Genomic DNA, 8,668 nt, shown 5'->3' with positions numbered 1-8,668 from the left:
TTCCCCACCTCTGATTCCCCATATCTGATTCCCCGCCTCTGTTTCCCCGCCTCTGATTCCCCCCTCTGTTTCCCCGTATCTGATCCCCGCCTCTATTTGCCCGCCTCTGATTCCCCGCCTCTGTTTCCCCATATCTGATTCCCCGCCTCTGAATCCCCAACTCTGATTCCCTGTCTCTAATTTCCCATGTCTGATTCCCCGCCTCTGATTCCCCGCGTCTGATTACCGGCCTCTGATTCCCCGCCTCTGATTCCCCATCTCTGATTCACAACCTCTGATTCCCCACTTCTGATTCCCCATATCTGATTCCCCGCCTCTGTTTCCCCGCCTCTGATTCCCCACCTCTGATTCCCAATATCTGATTCCTCACCTCTGATTCCCCAGCTCTGATTCCCCGCCTCTGATTCCCCGCATCTGATTCCCTGCAACTGATTCCAAGCCTCTGATTCCCTGCCTCTGATTCCCAACCTCTGATTCCCAACCTCTGATTCCACACCTCTGATTCCCCATATCTGATTCCCCGCCTCTGTTTCCCCGCCTCTGATTCCCCGCCTCTGATTCCCCATATCCCATTCCCCGCCTCCAATTCCGCATCTCTGATTCCCAACCTCTGATTCCCCACCTCTGATTCCCCATATCTGATTCCCCGCCTCTGTTTCCCCGCCTCTGATTCCCCGCCTCTGTTTCCCCATATCTGATCCCCGCCTCTATTTGCCCGCCTCTGATTCCCCGCCTCTGTTTCCCCATATCTGATTCCCCGCCTCTGAATCCCCAACTCTGATTCCCTGCCTCTAATTTCCCATGTCTGATTCCCCGCCTCTGATTCCCCACGTCTGATTACCGGCCTCTGATTCCCCGCCTCTGATTCCCCATCTCTGATTCACAACCTCTGATTCCCCACCTCTGATTCCCCATATCTGATTCCCCGCCTCTGTTTCCCCGCCTCTGATTCCCCACCTCTGATTCCCAATATCTGATTCCCCGCCTCTGATTCCCCACCTCTGATTCCCCGCCTCTGATTCGCCAGCTATGATTCCCCGCCTCTGATTCCCCGCGTCTGATTCCCTGCCTCTGATTCCCCGCCTCTGATTCCACATCTCTGATTCACCACCGCTGATTCCCCGCGTCTGATTCCCCGCCTCTGATTCCCCATCTCTGATTCCCCATCTCTGATTCCCCAATTCTGATTCCCCGCCTCTGATTCCCCAGCTCTGATTCCTCGCCTCTGATTCCCTTCCTCTGATTCCCAACCTCTGATTCCCCAACTCTGAATTCCCATATTGATTCCCTGCGTCTGATTCCCCACCTCTGATTTCCCATATTGATTCACTGCGTCTGATTCCCCGCCTCTGATTCCCCAACTCTGATTCCCCGCCTCTGATTCCCCAGCTCTGATTCCCCGCATCTGATTCCCCGTGTTTGATTCCCTGCCTCTGATTCCCGGCCTCTGATTCCCCATCTCTGATTCACCGCCTTTGATTCGCAACCTCTGATTCCCCATATCTGATTCCCCGCCTCTGTTTCCCCGCCTCTGATTCCCCATATCTCATTCCCCATATCTCATTCCCCGCCTCTAAATCCCCATCTCTGATTCCCGGACTCTGATTCCCCACCTCTGATTCCCGGCCTCTTATTCCCGGCATCTGATTCCGGCCTCTGATTCCCGGCCTCTGATTCCCTGCGTCTGATTCTGATTCCCTGCCTCTGATTCCCCATCTCTGATCCCGCACATCTGATTCCCTGCCTCTGATTCCCCACCTCTGATTCCCCATCTCTGATTCACAACCTCTGATTCCCCACCTCTGATTCCCCATATCTGATTCCCCGCCTCTGTTTCCCCGCCTCTGATTCCCCACCTCTGATTCCCAATATCTGATTCCCCGCCTCTGATTCCCCACCTCTGATTCCCCGCCTCTGATTCGCCAGCTATGATTCCCCGCCTCTGATTCCCCGCGTCTGATTCCCTGCCTCTGATTCCCCGCCTCTGATTCCACATCTCTGATTCACCACCGCTGATTCCCCGCGTCTGATTCCCCGCCTCTGATTCCCCATCTCTGATTCCCCATCTCTGATTCCCCAATTCTGATTCCCCGCCTCTGATTCCCCAGCTCTGATTCCTCGCCTCTGATTCCCTTCCTCTGATTCCCAACCTCTGATTCCCCAACTCTGATTTCCCATATTGATTCCCTGCGTCTGATTCCCCACCTCTGATTTCCCATATTGATTCACTGCGTCTGATTCCCCGCCTCTGATTCCCCAACTCTGATTCCCCGCCTCTGATTCCCCAGCTCTGATTCCCCGCATCTGATTCCCCGTGTTTGATTCCCTGCCTCTGATTCCCGGCCTCTGATTCCCCATCTCTGATTCACCGCCTTTGATTCGCAACCTCTGATTCCCCATATCTGATTCCCCGCCTCTGTTTCCCCGCCTCTGATTCCCCATATCTCATTCCCCATATCTCATTCCCCGCCTCTAAATCCCCATCTCTGATTCCCGGACTCTGATTCCCCACCTCTGATTCCCGGCCTCTTATTCCCGGCATCTGATTCCGGCCTCTGATTCCCGGCCTCTGATTCCCTGCGTCTGATTCTGATTCCCTGCCTCTGATTCCCCATCTCTGATCCCGCACATCTGATTCCCTGCCTCTGATTCCCCACCTCTGATTCCCCATATCTGATTCCCCGCCTCTGTTTCCCCACCTTTGATTCCCCGCCTCTGTTTCCCAATATCTAAGTCCCCGCCTCTGATTCCCCAACTCTGATTCCCCACCTCTGATTCCCCAGCTCTGATTCCCCGCCTCTGATTCCCCGCATCTGATTCCCTGCAACTGATTCCAAGCCTCTGATTCCCTGCCTCTGATTCCCAACCTCTGATTCCCAACCTCTGATTCCACACCTCTGATTCCCCATATCTGATTCCCCGCCTCTGTTTCCCCGCCTCTGATTCCCCGCCTCTGATTCCCCATATCCCATTCCCCGCCTCCAATTCCGCATCTCTGATTCCCAACCTCTGATTCCCCACCTCTGATTCCCCATATCTGATTCCCCGCCTCTGCTTCCCCGCCTCTGATTCCCCGCCTCTGTTTCCCCGTATCTGATCCCCGCCTCTATTTGCCCGCCTCTGATTCCCCGCCTCTGTTTCCCCATATCTGATTCCCCGCCTCTGAATCCCCAACTCTGATTCCCTGCCTCTAATTTCCCATGTCTGATTCCCCGCCTCTGATTCCCCACGTCTGATTACCGGCCTCTGATTCCCCGCCTCTGATTCCCCATCTCTGATTCACAACCTCTGATTCCCCACCTCTGATTCCCCATATCTGATTCCCCGCCTCTGTTTCCCCGCCTCTGATTCCCCACCTCTGATTCCCAATATCTGATTCCCCGCCTCTGATTCCCCACCTCTGATTCCCCGCCTCTGATTCGCCAGCTATGATTCCCCGCCTCTGATTCCCCGCGTCTGATTCCCTGCCTCTGATTCCCCGCCTCTGATTCCACATCTCTGATTCACCACCGCTGATTCCCCGCGTCTGATTCCCCGCCTCTGATTCCCCATCTCTGATTCCCCATCTCTGATTCCCCAATTCTGATTCCCCGCCTCTGATTCCCCAGCTCTGATTCCTCGCCTCTGATTCCCTTCCTCTGATTCCCAACCTCTGATTCCCCACCTCTGATTTCCCATAATGATTCCCTGCGTCTGATTCCCCACCTCTGATTCCCCATATCTGATTCCCCGCCTCTGTTTCCCCGCCTCTGATTCCCCCCTCTGTTTCCCCGTATCTGATCCCCGCCTCTATTTGCCCGCCTCTGATTCCCCGCCTCTGTTTCCCCATATCTGATTCCCCGCCTCTGAATCCCCAACTCTGATTCCCTGTCTCTAATTTCCCATGTCTGATTCCCCGCCTCTGATTCCCCGCGTCTGATTACCGGCCTCTGATTCCCCGCCTCTGATTCCCCATCTCTGATTCACAACCTCTGATTCCCCACCTCTGATTCCCCATATCTGATTCCCCGCCTCTGTTTCCCCGCCTCTGATTCCCCACCTCTGATTCCCAATATCTGATTCCTCACCTCTGATTCCCCAGCTCTGATTCCCCGCCTCTGATTCCCCGCATCTGATTCCCTGCAACTGATTCCAAGCCTCTGATTCCCTGCCTCTGATTCCCAACCTCTGATTCCCAACCTCTGATTCCACACCTCTGATTCCCCATATCTGATTCCCCGCCTCTGTTTCCCCGCCTCTGATTCCCCGCCTCTGATTCCCCATATCCCATTCCCCGCCTCCAATTCCGCATCTCTGATTCCCAACCTCTGATTCCCCACCTCTGATTCCCCATATCTGATTCCCCGTCTCTGTTTCCCCGCCTCTGATTCCCCGCCTCTGTTTCCCCATATCTGATCCCCGCCTCTATTTGCCCGCCTCTGATTCCCCGCCTCTGTTTCCCCATATCTGATTCCCCGCCTCTGAATCCCCAACTCTGATTCCCTGCCTCTAATTTCCCATGTCTGATTCCCCACCTCTGATTCCCCACGTCTGATTACCGGCCTCTGATTCCCCGCCTCTGATTCCCCATCTCTGATTCACAACCTCTGATTCCCCACCTCTGATTCCCCATATCTGATTCCCCGCCTCTGTTTCCCCGCCTCTGATTCCCCACCTCTGATTCCCAATATCTGATTCCCCGCCTCTGATTCCCCACCTCTGATTCCCTGCCTCTGATTCGCCAGCTATGATTCCCCGCCTCTGATTCCCCGCGTCTGATTCCCTGCCTCTGATTCCCCGCCTCTGATTCCACATCTCTGATTCACCACCGCTGATTCCCCGCGTCTGATTCCCCGCCTCTGATTCCCCATCTCTGATTCCCCATCTCTGATTCCCCAATTCTGATTCCCCGCCTCTGATTCCCCAGCTCTGATTCCTCGCCTCTGATTCCCTTCCTCTGATTCCCAACCTCTGATTCCCCACCTCTGATTTCCCATAATGATTCCCTGCGTCTGATTCCCCACCTCTGATTCCCCATATCTGATTCCCCGCCTCTGTTTCCCCGCCTCTGATTCCCCCCTCTGTTTCCCCGTATCTGATCCCCGCCTCTATTTGCCCGCCTCTGATTCCCCGCCTCTGTTTCCCCATATCTGATTCCCCGCCTCTGAATCCCCAACTCTGATTCCCTGTCTCTAATTTCCCATGTCTGATTCCCCGCCTCTGATTCCCCGCGTCTGATTACCGGCCTCTGATTCCCCGCCTCTGATTCCCCATCTCTGATTCACAACCTCTGATTCCCCACCTCTGATTCCCCATATCTGATTCCCCGCCTCTGAATCCCCAACTCTGATTCCCTGCCTCTAATTTCCCATGTCTGATTCCCCGCCTCTGATTCCCCACGTCTGATTACCGGCCTCTGATTCCCCGCCTCTGATTCCCCATCTCTGATTCACAACCTCTGATTCCCCACCTCTGATTCCCCATATCTGATTCCCCGCCTCTGTTTCCCCGCCTCTGATTCCCCACCTCTGATTCCCAATATCTGATTCCCCGCCTCTGATTCCCCACCTCTGATTCCCCGCCTCTGATTCGCCAGCTATGATTCCCCGCCTCTGATACCCCGCGTCTGATTCCCTGCCTCTGATTCCCCGCCTCTGATTCCACATCTCTGATTCACCACCGCTGATTCCCCGCGTCTGATTCCCCGCCTCTGATTCCCCATCTCTGATTCCCCATCTCTGATTCCCCAATTCTGATTCCCCGCCTCTGATTCCCCAGCTCTGATTCCTCGCCTCTGATTCCCTTCCTCTGATTCCCAACCTCTGATTCCCCACCTCTGATTTCCCATAATGATTCCCTGCGTCTGATTCCCCACCTCTGATTCCCCATATCTGATTCCCCGCCTCTGTTTCCCCGCCTCTGATTCCCCCCTCTGTTTCCCCGTATCTGATCCCCGCCTCTATTTGCCCGCCTCTGATTCCCCGCCTCTGTTTCCCCATATCTGATTCCCCGCCTCTGAATCCCCAACTCTGATTCCCTGTCTCTAATTTCCCATGTCTGATTCCCCGCCTCTGATTCCCCGCGTCTGATTACCGGCCTCTGATTCCCCGCCTCTGATTCCCCATCTCTGATTCACAACCTCTGATTCCCCACCTCTGATTCCCCATATCTGATTCCCCGCCTCTGTTTCCCCGCCTCTGATTCCCCACCTCTGATTCCCAATATCTGATTCCTCACCTCTGATTCCCCAGCTCTGATTCCCCGCCTCTGATTCCCCGCATCTGATTCCCTGCAACTGATTCCAAGCCTCTGATTCCCTGCCTCTGATTCCCAACCTCTGATTCCCAACCTCTGATTCCACACCTCTGATTCCCCATATCTGATTCCCCGCCTCTGTTTCCCCGCCTCTGATTCCCCGCCTCTGATTCCCCATATCCCATTCCCCGCCTCCAATTCCGCATCTCTGATTCCCAACCTCTGATTCCCCACCTCTGATTCCCCATATCTGATTCCCCGTCTCTGTTTCCCCGCCTCTGATTCCCCGCCTCTGTTTCCCCATATCTGATCCCCGCCTCTATTTGCCCGCCTCTGATTCCCCGCCTCTGTTTCCCCATATCTGATTCCCCGCCTCTGAATCCCCAACTCTGATTCCCTGCCTCTAATTTCCCATGTCTGATTCCCCGCCTCTGATTCCCCACGTCTGATTACCGGCCTCTGATTCCCCGCCTCTGATTCCCCATCTCTGATTCACAACCTCTGATTCCCCACCTCTGATTCCCCATATCTGATTCCCCGCCTCTGTTTCCCCGCCTCTGATTCCCCACCTCTGATTCCCAATATCTGATTCCCCGCCTCTGATTCCCCACCTCTGATTCCCCGCCTCTGATTCGCCAGCTATGATTCCCCGCCTCTGATTCCCCGCGTCTGATTCCCTGCCTCTGATTCCCCGCCTCTGATTCCACATCTCTGATTCACCACCGCTGATTCCCCGCGTCTGATTCCCCGCCTCTGATTCCCCATCTCTGATTCCCCATCTCTGATTCCCCAATTCTGATTCCCCGCCTCTGATTCCCCAGCTCTGATTCCTCGCCTCTGATTCCCTTCCTCAGATTCCCAACCTCTGATTCCCCACCTCTGATTTCCCATAATGATTCCCTGCGTCTGATTCCCCACCTCTGATTCCCCATATCTGATTCCCCGCCTCTGTTTCCCCGCCTCTGATTCCCCCCTCTGTTTCCCCGTATCTGATCCCCGCCTCTATTTGCCCGCCTCTGATTCCCCGCCTCTGTTTCCCCATATCTGATTCCCCGCCTCTGAATCCCCAACTCTGATTCCCTGTCTCTAATTTCCCATGTCTGATTCCCCGCCTCTGTTTCCCCGCGTCTGATTACCGGCCTCTGATTCCCCGCCTCTGATTCCCCATCTCTGATTCACAACCTCTGATTCCCCACCTCTGATTCCCCATATCTGATTCCCCGCCTCTGTTTCCCCGCCTCTGATTCCCCACCTCTGATTCCCAATATCTGATTCCCCGCCTCTGATTCCCCACCTCTGATTCCCCGCCTCTGATTCGCCAGCTATGATTCCCCGCCTCTGATTCCCCGCGTCTGATTCCCTGCCTCTGATTCCCCGCCTCTGATTCCACATCTCTGATTCACCACCGCTGATTCCCCGCGTCTGATTCCCCGCCTCTGATTCCCCATCTCTGATTCCCCATCTCTGATTCCCCAATTCTGATTCCCCGCCTCTGATACCCCAGCTCTGATTCCTCGCTTCTGATTCCCTTCCTCTGATTCCCAACCTCTGATTCCCCACCTCTGATTTCCCATATTGATTCCCTGCGTCTGATTCCCCGCCTCTGATTCCCCAACTCTGATTCCCCGCCTCTGATTCCCCAGCTCCGATTCCCCGCCTCTGATTCCCCGTGTTTGATTCCCTGCCTCTGATTCCCGGCCTCTGATTCCCCATCTCTGATTCACCGCCTTTGATTCGCCACCTCTGATTCCCCAAATCTGATTCCCCGCCTCTGTTTCCCCGCCTCTGATTCCCCGCCTCTGATTCCCCATATCTCATTCCCCGCCTCTGAATCCCCATCTCTGATTCCCGGACTCTGATTCCCCACCTCTGATTCCCGGCCTCTTATTCCCGGCATCTGATTCCGGCCTCTGATTCCCGGCCTCTGATTCCCTGCTTCTGATTCTGATTCCCTGCCTCTGATTCCCCATCTCTGATTCCGCACATCTGATTCCCTGCCTCTGATTACCCCCCTCTGTTTCCCCGCCTCTGATTCCCCGCCTCTGTTTCCCAATATCTAAGTCCCCGCCTCTGATTCCCCAACTCTGATTCCCCACCTCTGATTCCCCAGCTCTGATTCCCCGCCTATGATTCCCCGCATCTGATTCCCTGCATCTGATTCCAAGCCTCTGATTCCCTGCCTCTGATTCCCAACCTCTGATTCCCCACCTCTGATTCCCCATATCTGATTCCCCGCATCTGTTTCCCCGCCTCTGATTCCCCACCTCTGTTTCCCAATATCTGATTCCCGGCCTCTGATTCCCCGCTTCTGATTCCCCGCCTCTGATTCCCCGCCTCTGATTCCCTGCCTCTGATTCCCAACCTCTGATTCCCCATATCTGATTCCCCGCCTCTGTTTCCCCGCCTCTGATTCCCTGCCCCTGTTTCCCCATAT

The sequence above is a fragment of the Narcine bancroftii genome, unplaced genomic scaffold, assembly GCF_036971445.1.
Source record: "Narcine bancroftii isolate sNarBan1 unplaced genomic scaffold, sNarBan1.hap1 Scaffold_158, whole genome shotgun sequence".
NCBI lineage: Eukaryota > Metazoa > Chordata > Chondrichthyes > Torpediniformes > Narcinidae > Narcine > Narcine bancroftii.
This window is presented reverse-complemented; position numbering follows the sequence as displayed.